This window comes from Bombus pascuorum, chromosome 4, assembly GCF_905332965.1.
Source record: "Bombus pascuorum chromosome 4, iyBomPasc1.1, whole genome shotgun sequence".
NCBI lineage: Eukaryota > Metazoa > Arthropoda > Insecta > Hymenoptera > Apidae > Bombus > Bombus pascuorum.
The window spans coordinates 6,053,216-6,068,111 of NC_083491.1; the positions used below are offsets into that span (position 1 = coordinate 6,053,216).

The 14,896-nt window shown below is 42.9% G+C and overlaps 1 protein-coding gene across 6 annotated transcripts in view; it reads right to left on the reverse strand.

Annotated features, from left to right (window-relative positions):
- Positions 1 to 14,896, reverse strand: part of LOC132905968 (heterogeneous nuclear ribonucleoprotein K) — a 92,916-nt gene that overhangs the window by 63,215 nt on the left and 14,805 nt on the right. For 3 of the 6 annotated variants that reach the window (XM_060957764.1, XM_060957767.1, XM_060957760.1), the window contains exon 2: positions 5,175 to 5,227. The gene's annotated coding sequence lies outside the window, so the exon portion shown is untranslated. Of the gene's footprint in view, positions 1 to 332; positions 555 to 5,174; positions 5,231 to 14,896 lie in introns of those variants that run through there. The other 3 variants (XM_060957765.1, XM_060957761.1, XM_060957762.1) reach the window with 2 other exon arrangements.

Genomic DNA, 14,896 nt, shown 5'->3' on the forward strand with positions numbered 1-14,896 from the left:
TCCTAACGAAGAGAACGTTCCAACGAGCCCCCTAAAACCACCACGCATCGCTCACCACTCACCAGTAACGCTAACGAAACGAATCCATCCAACCATTTAATTCGTCGACCACGTCGATGCAAAAGAAACGACAAATCCGATTTCACGGTTCCACGATACATGTCTATCTCTTGGCTCGTGGTACAAAAAAAAAAAATGTCCACCGGATTAGATCATCGGAAATCGTCGACGTATTGCCTCTAACGACTAAAAGGTTTCTCAGTCCTACTTTCCGTGGAAAAGCAATTGGATGCGAAAATGAGAACGAGAAGACCGCAGATTTCGAGACGTACCTTTTGCGTACGCTGCTTCACCGCGCGTTCCCGTGTTCCTGATGAAGTTTCGCCGTTGCTGGATATGTCCCGGGCCCGATAGCCGCGTGCACAGCCGTTTGTGCACGTTCACACGTTCACAGAGTGTTACACGCGTAACGGTTCGCACGATGCGTGACATGCGTGTGTCGCGCGTATGACGTGGCGTGTGTGCGGAAGTATATTGATCAGCTGATGGTCGGGTGGATACTGGGCTACCTCGCAGAATTCACCATATTGTTGCGTCAACGCGCACGCGCCGAGCCCTCGCTTTCGTCCCTTCGTTCACCCTTTTCGTGCCTCCTCAACCCCTCCGCTCGTTACCCCTGCCAGACCGTGGTGGCACGCCGCGTTTCTTCGACTTTCGTTCAATGAAAAATCTCGAGAAAAAGGAGCAAGATGCCGAGAGGGTCAACGAGCAACTTTGACGGAAGTACGAAGAAATAAATTCGCGATATAAAGATCGCGCACCGTCAGCGTTCGACGACGAAACGAAACATCGAGCTTGAAACACGAAACGAAAGAGTTGCTAGTTGCGTAATTGAATGTTGATTCTTGCGTATAGGATTAAATTACATATCGAGTGCTTTCGAGTATTTTCATCGAGGAATTTTCACCAGGTGTGTCAATATTTATTTAAAACAGCCAATGACATACCACAGCTTTTTTATGTATAATTTACCAAGTAATAATATTGATAATGTGATTAAGTCGTAGATCGTAAGCTTCTCTTACACTGTTTTAAGGCTCAATTTTTAAACCGTACTCAACGTAAGTTTTCTCTAAAGAATTTCCAGAGGTTGCGTAGATGTGAAATTCGAAGATGCGGAAATTTATCGGAGAAAGGCGCCAGTATAGTATGTACTATGTCATATCTATGACGCTTTCTAAATCTGCGAAAGCTTGAGCGCCGGCTGCGTTTTACACCGCTTGAAATCGCTTAGGAAATCACGTTCCCCTTACGGCGTAGTTAAACTCTCCTTAAATACACACCTGTACCGACTCGTAATAGCTAATAAGTCATTCAAGGCAAACAAAGATGTTTTTATTTCCCGGAAGAAAACAAATAAGACGATGCAGATTCTATGTGAAACTTACTATTCGATGTTTTATTTGATAAATTTCTATCGGACGAACGCATCCGATTTTTATTTTTCTTAGGTGGAAAAGTCGGAACGTCCACAAACTTAACCGAGTCTAAGTTAGTCGGTATCTAGCAGCGAATAAACTTTTCATTTCATTAGAGACATTTCTCGATATACATATACATACTGCTACAAAACTAGTTTCACCTCGAAGCGAATCGCATTATAAACTTAACGCGACTGTTCTCTCTCACTTGCAATGGAAAAATTTTCATTTCCTACAGTTTTCCGTTCCAACCGAAGCAAATTTTTCAATAATTCCAAAGAAATCATAGCTCGACGGTTAATTCGTCGATGACACGAAAGCAAAGTTTATGCAACTCGAGTATTAAATTTCTATTTGTTCAGCTCTCGCTAGGTCCCAGGGAAATTACTTTCTCTTGAAAAATTCATTTCACTCGACACGAAGGTCAGGAAATTTAAAACCATACAACTATTAGACTTCTCTTCGACCAGATATTATTCGTAACGTTTGCTTCTCTTCCATCTTTGCGAACAACGCGTACTTGAGTTTCGTTTGCTCGCGAAGAATTTCCACAGACAAGATTCGATAAGGGAATTACTTACTCGGTGGCAGCCGAAAGGTTAACGAGATAATTCTATCCTCTCTGAAGCCGGTGGAACTTCCAAGCTACACGAGTTCATAACCTACTTTCATCTTAACTTCGCGTTTCTGTTTAACCGGACAATATTGCTCGAGGTTTAAGCGATAATCATTTATGCAACAAATCGAAACTGGTGATTGTAATATAGAAGAAAGTAACTCGAGCAATCGGATAAACTCTGTCGATCGTTATTTTTAAATACTTTAATCGGCAGTCTTTAAAAGCGCAGGTTAGTTGAAACTTCAAACAGCGGTAGATTTCGTTTACAACGGATACTCGATACTTCTCAAGATATTTGCGATTAAATTCAATCACACTTTAACGCAAATGAATCTTTAAAATTCCGAAAAACAATATGTCTCTGACACATTTCAATGGTGTACATACTTTTAACAAAACGATGAAATGTAGCAGCGTTCAAAGTCTAACTAGCTCAGTGACCAAAACATCTTGCAGTTGTCTTATTAGAGAAACGATAAATCATTTAGAAAAATTGCCCATTAATCTACGCGTATCCCTCGGGTACGTATATTTCGCCGATTAGATACGTCTTCCATGTATTGTTTATTAACCACGAAACCGCCACTGATTAGTGAAATCTTCAAGTACGAGCATATGAAAGCCAAATGTCTGACATCACGGGGAAGAAAGCGTGTCTACGTTCAATGATCCTCGAAAGAAGAAAAAGAACTGGTCTTTTCCGCCGACGGTGACTCATCTGCCGGAAAAATATTCGTCGAACGAACTTGTGACATAAATCCACGATCAAAGAGTCTCGTTAACAACAAACGTACATACGTGCGCCGACGTCGGCTCCGTTGAATATTCGGTGCCCGAGGATCGGAATTGTGTTAACCATCCGCTGTTTTCCTTTCACATTCAAATTACTCTGGCCAAGCTTCGTTACGAGAATCGTTTCATCGTCTACGTCTACGTACGTACCACGTGAATAATGGTCATGGATTGTTCCGAAAAACAGACAATTTTATACGATTGAAGAGTCAACGTTTGTTTCGTTGCTAAAGCTTCGTTGTATCGACAAAAAGAAAGAAAAAGAAAGAATTGTAGCCTTTACAAAGCGATAGTTTCCTGCTACGAGGAAATAAAGATTTCTAAGTCCAAAAACCGTTCACCTCTGTAACCGTTAGAGAAAGAGCTTTATGATACGAAGAACGTGACAAATATTCCGCCATTTTCTCCCAGGAATGTACAGGAACAACGAATCGTTAGAAGATTCGAGGAAAACCATGGCGGAATGGAGGCGCAACGAAACAAACTCGTAAAACCGCCAGCGAGAAGGGAGCCGACCTCGGTTGTTATTTCATGGTTGGAACTCGTGCTAGGATTCACAGTCACGCACCGTGATTCGCCTCTTGATTCACGGGGAAAGAAACGGAAAGCATTGTTTCACTCTCGCGCCGAAACTGGTTCGCCCCGTTTCGTGTTACGACGAATTGGATCGCAGTGCGACACGCACCTCGCTCGAATTCGCTGAACGCGCGTTCCTCTGTTAATTACCTTCTGCTACAGATCTGCCACAACATTTAACTTTTGCTCTGACAAGAGAAATTACCGAGCAACCGGTTCCTCGAAAAATAAACAGGATTTCAGAAACGGTGTTACGAAGCTTTGTAGACGAGGAATTTTGAAAGCCTCCACTTATCCGTAGAGGTATGTTGAAATTGGACGAAACGATCAAATTATCGCGTTCGTCACCCTCCGATATTAAACATAACGCGACGGTTATGTTGTATGGTTGTAACCACTAACTGTAAGTTCTAAGATTTGGTTTCTGACGCTCGGTACTATAAAGAAATTATATTGCGAATGAAATATTTATTTAACCGAAGAAGTCATTGACTCTTTTGAAATTCTAGCGTGCTCCAAACTTTTGAGCGGAAGTGTATTTATATTCTGACTGGTTCTAAACCATCTCCGGTGGTTTGACTTCCGAAGGTTAACGTGCGAACGAAGATACCGTGGTCTGGAGAAACGAAAAATTGGAAAATTTGATAATGGAGATGGCGGCGAAACCATTGGTTGCCAATCGCGTTTCGACTTTCCATCGACGAATATTTGCAATTGGGTCCCGGGGCACATTTCCGCGCTTTTCCTTTCTCGGGTTTCCACGCGAGAGCCGCTAGTTTCGAAATGCTCGTTTGCCGATCACGTAAAGATAACGTGTCCGTTAGTCGAGCCTCGCAACCTGCATTCGAATGAACAGAAAAATGAGAGCCACGTCGGGAGATAACGGCCGCCGCCTCTTCTGCGTTGTTCCTCTTTCACGTGCAATAACGTATTCTCACGGAGGCCAGACGAATGAATGGAATGGTTAGAAAGTTCATTTGCAACTTTTGCATTTTTTAAAGCAGCCGTGATTCTTCTCCGTGGAAGAACCTCCTCCTTATCTTTTTGTTCTCGCGATCGTCAATGATTTTCCCGTCAAATTCGACGCTAGAGTGACCGGTTGGAACGACACGTTTCTCAGAAAAATACAAAATAATTATCTTCCAGCCTTAATAATTTCGTCTATGCTGTCAATGGACGAATATATCGGACATTTTATTCCTTAAGATAATTTTTAATTAGGGTCAGGATTATATTTTGAAAATTTTATCTTGTATGGCGTACGTATACAAATAATAGCGAAGGACTTGTGAACGTGAAAAAGTTGAAAACCTCTGGCCGAAACAATAGAGACGTTAATCGTTCTTATCGAGGGATCAGCATGAATGAGGAAGAGTGCGAAACCGGCGCGTAATTAACAATTAAAGAGATACGTGTCTCTGGCGTGGTTGCAACTGGCACTCGTTTGCAATCTTCGAAGAGCCAGAGAAGACAGCCTTACGCGTATCGTTTAAGACACAAATTTAATTAACCATCGCACAGGCAAATTACCGTGGTCGTCGTTTTTCAATTACACGCGATTCAAGCGACGAGCGATACAAGTAGAAAAGAAACGCGTCTTCTTTTTGGTAAATATTTTGTCAATTAAAATTGCGCGCTATCTACAGAATTATTATCACGCATTCGTTGAAGCTGTATAATTATAAGAACTGATTCTAGAAACTCACCTGTTTGAGCAACTGCCTACGCTTCGCTCTCACGTCCTTCTTGTAATTCACACCTACTGGAACAAACGTAACAATATGTTAAAACTTTACAACTACTCTTCAAGCTATGTATCAAGTATTAACTAATTATTCAATAAATCAGTAATTAGCTAAACGATAAATACACTTACGGATATAACTGGCTTAGTGCATAACAACATCCTCTTTCCAAAAACATCACAAAACATATTCCATTATCAACGATTGTCCATAAAAAAATTTTCCCAATCTCAAAAAGATATTGCCGAATAATCGTGACAACTACTAATTTGGTAAACCAATAAATAAGATTTTAAACGTCTTCCCCTAAATTTCAAACTTGATGATCCAAAGCTTTTAACTCGTACGGGATAATAAATTGTAAAACGACCCAACTATTTCCACCGTTTCGATATATGTAGTTACTGGAGGAGAACGCTGCCAATCCTAACTGTGAAGGGTTACTCGAGTGCTACGGAAGAACGACAAGGAGCAAAAACACCGTGCGTCGTTTTTCGTTCGGGCCGCGAAACTTCTTGGCGCCAAAACACCGATCTGTCTACGCGGACGGAAGATTGCGACGGTGCACGATAATGAGATAACTTAATTTTCCTCGGGCAAACACATAGATCAGCGCGTGTCTCGAGAGGAGTTGTCCGGTGTGTAAAATACGCGCTCGACCGATGAAAAGCGTGTTAAAGCGGCGCGGCGGGGAGAGCACGCTTGTAATTCACTTTGCCGAGAGTCTGATCTGGCAGCGAGGGCACGTTCTTTTCCACTAGGCTAGGACAGTTCGCGTGCCTGACCGAAACGTCGATGAATAGTTAATCAAACTCGACGACTTTCGGCAGATTCTTCGCTTACATAACATTCTTCGATACTACTCTATTTTCTTTTTTTCTCGCTCGTATTCCGTGGAAAAAGCCGAGATAGTAGACAGACGAGGTTCGATTCGATCCATTCGATTCTATTCGCGGATCGAAGCTCGCGTGATTCTCTCAAATTCAAAGAAATTCGAAGGCTCTTTCTGCGGTTGAAAAGCGAAATTACCTATCGTTTCGGTTCTTTCTTTTTCTTTTTTTAAATTTTATTTTCGCTGAAAAATTAGAACGAACGATTCGTCTCACGATTCATCGTTCCGAATTGTAATAACGTTATCTACCTGGTTTCCACTTGAGAATTAACATCCGATAAGTTGCTAATTGCGTGCATGATCAATAAGAAAGTCATTTATAGTTGCATTTGAACTATGTAATTAACTGTTATACACAAGTAGGTAAGACTAAACACACTGCACGACAAGTATAATTTACCGTTAATTCTGTCATATTCCAAAGCATAAATAATTTTAATCGGAAGAAGAATTCGTGACTGTAAGATAAAAAGAAGGGTGACGTTACTGGCAGGATAATCCGTTAAAAAATCAAACGAAAGATTACAGAATCGACAAATTAAAATCTAATTCCAAATACAAAGAGAAACGATTAAAAAAAAAAAGGAACCCGTATGCGATCGTAGAAGTAAATCCAGCACGAGAGCCATGTCGATCCACCCAACTACCAAGAAGGCGCAATGTTGTATGCACGGAACGAGCATCTCCGATGCACAAGCGGATCTCGAGGAACAGCGGACAGGAAAAGAATTCACCCGCTTCACCCCTCCGGTTACCCAGCCAACGAGTCACAAAATTGGACGACTCGTTGAAATTCGTCGGTGGAGAACAATCCGTAAGCCATGGAGCTATGTGCCAGCGTACCGTGGAAATACAGGGACCGGTGGAACAATGGGTGCAGGATAACAAAGGGGCCTAGACAAAGCTGTGTGAGTCTCAAAGAGACCTGGCAAGGAGTGCTACGCGGAAAAAATTGACTTCCAGTCGAAAACGGTACCGCCCGGCTAGGCATAGTCGAGCAACCAACTAAGACGGACCACTGCGACAACGAGGAAAAGCTAGTAGCAGAGTATTTGGTGAGTGACTTGGAGTGTGCAAGAATCTACGCGAACACGCCGTGTAACCAGGCGAGCTGGTGTTTTGCTCAAGTGCGCAAGATGAAAGCGTGAAAGAGAGAGCCTTACACAAGAGACACAGGCAGAGACCTGACAGAAAGAATCCAAATCCAAAGTTGAGCGACGACAAGGACGACGACGTCGATGACGAGAAGAAGAAGTCATCGACGACACGACCGACGAAGCAGCCCCTGCCTTCTATGGAACTGTGGACGATGCTGTCTGCTCGATGTCTCGACGTCGGTTTGTGGGTCCGAGCGGCCTCGAACTGGTCTCTTATCCCTGGTATCGCCCAATCAAAAAACCGGCAGCACACCGTACGCCGATTGGTCGACTACGGCCACCGTGAACACTGTAATTGGTCAATCGGTCCGAGTCACCCATGGTTACCGTTTGCCTCAACAATATCTACGGTCGATATCACCACCTTGACTACCCTGCCGCGCGCGTTACCTTCTCTCCCTTACGCTTACCGCTACCGCCTCACCTACCCTTTGCCCCTTTCACGCACACACGCCGCGATTAGCGCCTATAACCTCGGGCCAGAATTCTCGAGGGCAACCGCTTCTTCTTCTTTTACATTACCACCCTCGAGAGACGTCGAACTCCCAACTGTCGCGACCTCCTACGTACAGGGCATATTTTAGACATTTTCGCCAGTCAGACATCCAGTTTTGGACAGTTTCAGAGGTATACAGGGCTATTTGGAACGATGTTGCGCAGTCTTTGCGAGAAAATTTGGTTCACGCGACCTTCTGGGTTAATCGAAATAAATCTTTGACCGTTTCCGAGAAATTTCATTCTCTGTGACGTAAGATCACCATGGACACGAAATGCAAAGATACGAAATGCACTCCTTGATCGCTGACTATGGACGGTGGGTAAGTGCATTGAAATTCGACCGTGTTCGCGTGATAAATTATCCCTTGATAGCAGTCAGCCGAATCCATGACCATGAACCGTCGTTCTATATCCAAGCGCCAACTATTTTCGACCGTCTGGGTGATCTTACCGAGCACGGTTCTTACGATTCGTGAGTCGAAAATCCCTATGGAGCCATTTGTCACGAAGGATGGAAAAACGTTCGCTTTGGGCTTCATCAAAATCCACTCAGCCCTCGAGGCAGGGACAGTTACCTGTGGCTATTTCGTTATCGTTCGGTGTCATAATGGATCTTCCGTTCATCGATTAGAAACGAAAGTAGCGGAATCGTTTCTCGAAAAGAGTTAGTTGAATTTGCAGATATATAACAACCTGACACGCTTCGAATTCTATGATATTCAAAACGAGTTCGCTGTGTTGAGAAGTTAAAGAAAGAAGAAAAGCAGGTGTCTTTAATTAAAAATGTCACTCACTTAGACCACTTTCACCGATCCTCGGTATATATTAATACGAATTCTTATTTCAAATGGAAAAATTGAAATCTCCGCTACGGACTCGATCTGCAGAGTTCAAACACAATCCAGCGATTGAATTCCCAATTACGACAGAATGAGATTCCAATTACCAATAATCGCGGTGTAGAGAAATTCGATACCGGCGCGGAGGCGGATCTTAATCAAACAGCATCATTTCTCGTAGTAACCGAAGAAAAGGAACATTCGATTAACTTGCATTCCTTTAAAGAAAAAGTAGAATCTTCGAATTGAAAACAAGATGCACCGATTATCCAAATTTAACCGAACGAAGATAATAATAATTTAATAAATAATAATCGAATAAATAATAATTTTTAATAAATAAGGTAAAGCGTCGAAGATTCTGTATCTGCTGAATAGATTGATTTCGCAATTCATGAAAATACGGCGAAACGTAGACGCGTGTAAGTTCAACGAATACACAGAATAATAATTTCCTATTTTTAAATCGGATCGCATCCCGACAACAAGTTTTTCACGCGACGCTTGCACGAAATCGCGTTACCGTCTTCGAGAAGGTCCGTGAAAAATTACGAGATTAATTGCACCACGGCTGGAGTTGACCGTAAAAGCGACGTCTCGACTTTCAACTGCGCATTTTTCAGCCAGGAAGAAACGATCCTGAGAAGAAATCGCGGAAGTAAACCACGAAGGGATAACAATGCGATGGAAGAGCAACCAGACCAGAGGCTGATGACCGGAAAAGGGTGAACGAACGGAAATCACGAGTAACTTCTGAGAGAAAGGGATGAGTTGCGGAACAGAGATAAAGAAAGAGAAAGGCGTAGAAATAGAAGGACGAAAAAAAAAGATGCAAGCAAGAATGCGGAGAAGAATCTATCGTTAGTTCGGTCGATTTACCTTACCGTGGGCGTAAAACGTCAGAAAAAAATGTCAATGATGCGTTTTATCGTCACGGAAGTGGCAAGTTGCGATTTTACGCACCTATGACTGTCCTACAAAAAAAGAGGAGCGATTTATTTGAATCGATCAAAGAACAAGTTATAAAAATCATAATGTACAGTTGACAACAGGTTTTAAATGCTTTAATTTGTCATTAAAATGCGAAGAACTTCTCCGCAACGATGTATATCTACTCCATGTCCGTATCATTTAAAGCTACGTTATAGTAAAAATTAACAAGTGTCGTATTTCATCGGGAATGTTATCTCGATCTTCCATCTCGTACAACGCGAGAGAAGAAACCTCGCGAAAGAAAATTGCTGCCAGAACCGATGATACAACGATGACACACAACGGCAACACATATGGGAAACAGAGATCACGAGTGGATAGTAGTTTTCGCATGGAGCGTGAAGTTATACATAGCAGCAGGAAGACGAACAGGTCTATTGTCCTGCGTGAAGTCCATCCTTGTCCTGTAAAGCCACGAGAGCCGGTTCTCCGGAGTCGAAAAAAATGCTGGTTACATGCGAGGGTGGGGACGAATTGACAGAGAAGAAATAGTGGCCGCGGTTACCTCTCTGCTCTCGTGGCTAGTCCAAGGAAAACCGTTCACAGAGAATCTCTCTCACGGCCCGAGGGTATCCATCGACCGCAGAATCGTACGATTGCGAACTGGAGTGAGAGAGAAGTAAAGGATAGCTCCACTATTCTGTTCTCGCGGTTTTCTTCCTTTATTACCGGTTATTGTATTTACTTTGCGTCTTTCGATACACTTAGGAATGCTTATGAAATCATCCGAGTTATTCGGTGGATGTCCAAAGAGAACGAGGTAATGATTGGAAGAAGTCTTCGCGGGTACCTTTGATAAGACGAAAAAAGTCTACAGAGGTTGCCAAGGATAACGCAAAATACCAAGAATATTTTAAAGACTCGATTTGTTATCCAGTTTGAAAAATGCGAAGCAAGCAGTTCGTTGCTCGATTCGACTGTTCCTGGGTCCGTTAACTTATGGTATTTGTTATATTCCAAAATATTTTATCGTTTCTCGCGAATATAAAAATGGAAATTATAGATATATCGAAGAGCAAGGAAAAATTGGTATGATTTTATTTTTATCAATGGCGGCGATACAGCGTATCAAGATCTAATTGCTGTACAGGAGTATTCGATATATAAATCAATTCCCTTCCCCTGTTTTTCCCGATCATTTCACGAAAGAGCCCTCATTCGCTAATCGCATTTTCATCATGCCCGAAAAGTTAACCAACCAGCACCGAACACTGTACAGAGTTTAAGTCAATTTCCTAGATACATTCCGGTGATCCTTGGCACCGCGAATCTTACGTCGCTCCACCCCTGACACTCTCGACCTCCATTTTCTTCGGCGCCCCTAATTCTCTTTCTCGAGAGAGCATTAATCGTCGGAGGTTTCGAAGCAAAAGCTACACACAGATTCCAAAGTAATTTCCTCGAAGCTTTCGTGGCTCTTATCCCACCCAATTTTTCCCTCCGAGCTACCCTGCCGTCTTCGGAATCTACTTCTTCCTCACCTTTTCCAATCGTCTCACGAAACACCGACGATCATTAACCGAATTTCCATCGATCGAGACCCTGCGTTTCCCTCCTTTTTCGTCCAACTATCGATGTTTCGTATAGCCAAGCATAGAACAATCGAGAGTTCTACACATACACTCTCCCCCTCCCTCTCTCTCTCAGCCTCGATGAAATAACACAGTCGTAGTTGTAGGATCGAGGGTGGAAAGTAGAGAACGGTTATGGTAGTCGAGTCTATTCGTGGTATCAATATTTTACGGGAGCACGTTCCTCCATCGATCGCAGCTTCTCTGCATAATTAATCGCGCTTCATCCGTCCGCTCACGCCACCCTACTCTCTCCCTATATGACTCCGTTCTTTTCTTTTTCCTCGGTGTACGCCGCGGCGAATCTTACGAATCGAATTCGCGACAGCGAGTTAAATGGATTTCGATCGAATCTAAAGACTCCCCGAAAGGCCCGCAACCGCCGCACCCCTGCGCGACCGCGGGGACATCGACGCGGTGACTTCCAACGGAACGAGGAATAATGAAAGATAACCACTTTTATAGAACTTAAATTCGCTTCGCGTCGTTGCAAATGCATAAGCTATCGTAGAGGCCGTGGGAAGTTCCTTCGCGTTTCATTTTCAAGTATTACAAACTAAAGCGGTTACGATAGTTCGTCCCCTCGATGATTGATGCAATTACAACAAGAACGTTCTTTGAATTTTCGATAACTTTGATATTATTATCGTCGTGCTATTTTTCTATTCGAAATTATACGGAGGATATAAATTGGAAGATAGGGAGTGGATGAGGGTGTTTAAAAGAAATCGATAGGCAGAAGCAGGAAGGAAGTCGTAAGTCGATTGGGAAACGTGACACAGGAAGAAAGTGCTGATCGAAAGGATGTAGGAAGGCGTTTCGCAAGCCCAAGTTCAATATTTAAACGCGGATAACCCAAAGGGGGATGCACAGACTCTAAAGGTCTTCCTGGAGGAGTGATGCTACCGAACGAAAAGCAATGAATAAATTGGATTCTCGGATTCGATCGTTCCAGGATTCGAATGCGGCCCGATCGATCCAACTACAGCAATTCTATTTTGTACCAACCACGTTGATTTCTCTTGCAAATAGCCTCGTATGCCATTCCACTGTTCTTATCCGCCGTTTTATAAAAAGACAAGCGACCTTCGTTATCAACGTACAATATCAAAAATTTGGACAAATTTACCTATGAGAAAATTACTTAAGTATTATAATATCGAGATCTGTAATTTCACGATACGCTCGTGGTTTACCCCATTTACGAACCAGCCATTAACTAACACGATCATGAAAGCCTTTCCTTTCCCATCGTTGACGAAAATGGCACGTGTAGCGTTTCGCGAAAAGGGGGAAGGTTCTTCAATGGTAATCGAGTCGCTTGGTCGAAGAAAGGGTAGAGGAATAAAAAAAAAAAAAGAAAAAAAAAGAAAAAATGAAACCCTTCAATATTAAATTAGAAGAAATAAAGAGGGATCTCTGGCGGGTTATCCCTCTGACGTTAGATTACCACCTTTCGGTCTGGCCGGCACTCGAGAGTACGTGAACTCTTGCGGAGCATGCAACACGCTGCAAACTAATTGCACGGCGGGAAAAAAAGGAGAGAGAGCCAGCAGGTCCGAATATGGCGACACGAGGGTTTGAATACAGAGGGAACTTGAATACCGGTCGGAATAAAGACAGAGAAATGATAAAACAAGGTGAAGTAGAAAGGAGAAGAGAGACAAGTAAGAATGGCAAACTACTGTGGGACGATGCATCTGTCCAAGCATATTTGATATCCGCCCTTTCCTTCCACCGCTACCTCCTCCTCCTCCTTCGCCTACTCTTCCTTTTCCACCCCCGTCTATGCAACCCCTCCTCACCTGGCATTCTCTCTGTTTCGAGCACCTCCCTTCTCTCCCGTATCCACGACATACAGCCAACCGGTCTTAAGTCCGCGTCACTCTGTCGCAAAATTTTCCCTAAGGCGGAGGGCAGTTATAGAAATGCATCGGGGGTAATTTTAAAGGAGGGTTTAGCGCGGGGAGGAACGACCCTGCGCAGAGGGAACTTACGTATCAACGACGGAGAACGCGAGGGAAAACTTCGACTAATTTTCTTTCCGTTGGAAATCGAACGGAATCGAGCAGAAAATTGCGTCTCAGACGATTCAAACGCACGATTCTTTTCCTATGATCCTTTTATCCGTTTCCTTTGTTCCGAATACGATATTCGTTTCACCTGAAAAATATTTCCTGCATTCACATTCCACCGACGCCTGCGATGTTACAATTTGATTCGATGACGGATAAGCGATCCATTGTAGACAAGCAACCAATAATTAGGGAAACACAAAGGAAGAAGATGATGTAGGCTCAAAATGCCTACTAAATGTTCGTGTGGCTCGATCGATACCACGGACAATACGTGGATGCCGCGTAATGACGCCGGGTCTACGCGTTTGTATAACATAACATCGCGAACAGTTGTGTGTTATCGAAATTACGCTAAGTGCCAGAGGAACATTTCGAGCGAATCTATTAATGATGAATTAGATGAAACGCGGGCTTCCATTCCCCGTTATCGGCGCGGCGACGCACAATCACGAGAAACGAGTCGCGATAAGCCCTCTGGTTGATTCGAGGAACGAAACGACAACAAAGCAGCGAATCAATGGTCGAACAACAATGAAACATGTTATCCGTGATTGTGTGAACATCGGATTGAGCCAATCTTTCGCTAACCACTTCGCGGTAATAAACTGTGACTTTCGCATCTTTCAAATTGTTTACCTTAACGATACCACACATAAAAATATCTCTCTAATTAGAAACCATACTTTTCTTGTCGATCTTACTTTTGACGTTAAAAAATAATATTAGCGTAAAACTGAAACGAGAAACCACGCTCGTCGATAACGGTTCTTCCGTAATTTTCTCAAACTTGAACAATTTCTCAACGATCGATATTTTGAAATCATTCTTAGAATGTAGCGATCGCAGAAAGTGTGACAAGCAAAATCTTTTTTCAGAGCTTCGTTAATGAAAATACCTCATTAAGGAAAGTAGGATACGAACGATCAGTGAAAAAACGATGAAACGATACGTGAGAACCAGTTGAATATGATTTTCTACCCCACCTGTCTGTTTGAGAACGTATCGGCTCATTAATAAACAGCAACCTATAAACATCCCGTAAATCAAACGCGCGTCGACATCGGCTATTACTCAAGAGATCGCCCCGTTCTCCGGTGAAACGATTCATTCGCTGCCACAGTTCGCTCGTTACCATTACGAAATGGCTAACAGCAAAACATTCTTTCCACGGCGTACGTATCACCATTTTCATCCTGTGTCCGCGGGATTGTAGCCGGGGATTACCTAACACGATAGATTCGAACGCAACGCGTCCCTGACCATTTTTCTGCGCAATATTTTGCTGCCACCCAGGCGTACACCTATGCGTCCACGTTATCCATCCTCCCACATGGCCATTTTTTGCATACCCACGGGAGTAAAGGATTCCCCAAAGCGTAGCAAGTTAAATTTCATCTCGGAAATATGCCAGCACGTGCGAATTTTCTTGTAGTCAGCAAAGTTTCAAAATTTGCTTCTCAATTTAAAGATGGTACACTTGCCTAAGCAGTAAAAGTAGATAAAGCTTGCGATCTTTTCTTTTCTTCCTTTTTCTTCATACGTAAGTATAAAATAGAAGTTCAGACTTTTTTTCGAATAATATTAATGTAATTTTTAGCTGTATTTTCAAATTTTGTAAATGGTATACATTTTTTTCTGCTGGGACATGAATAGTC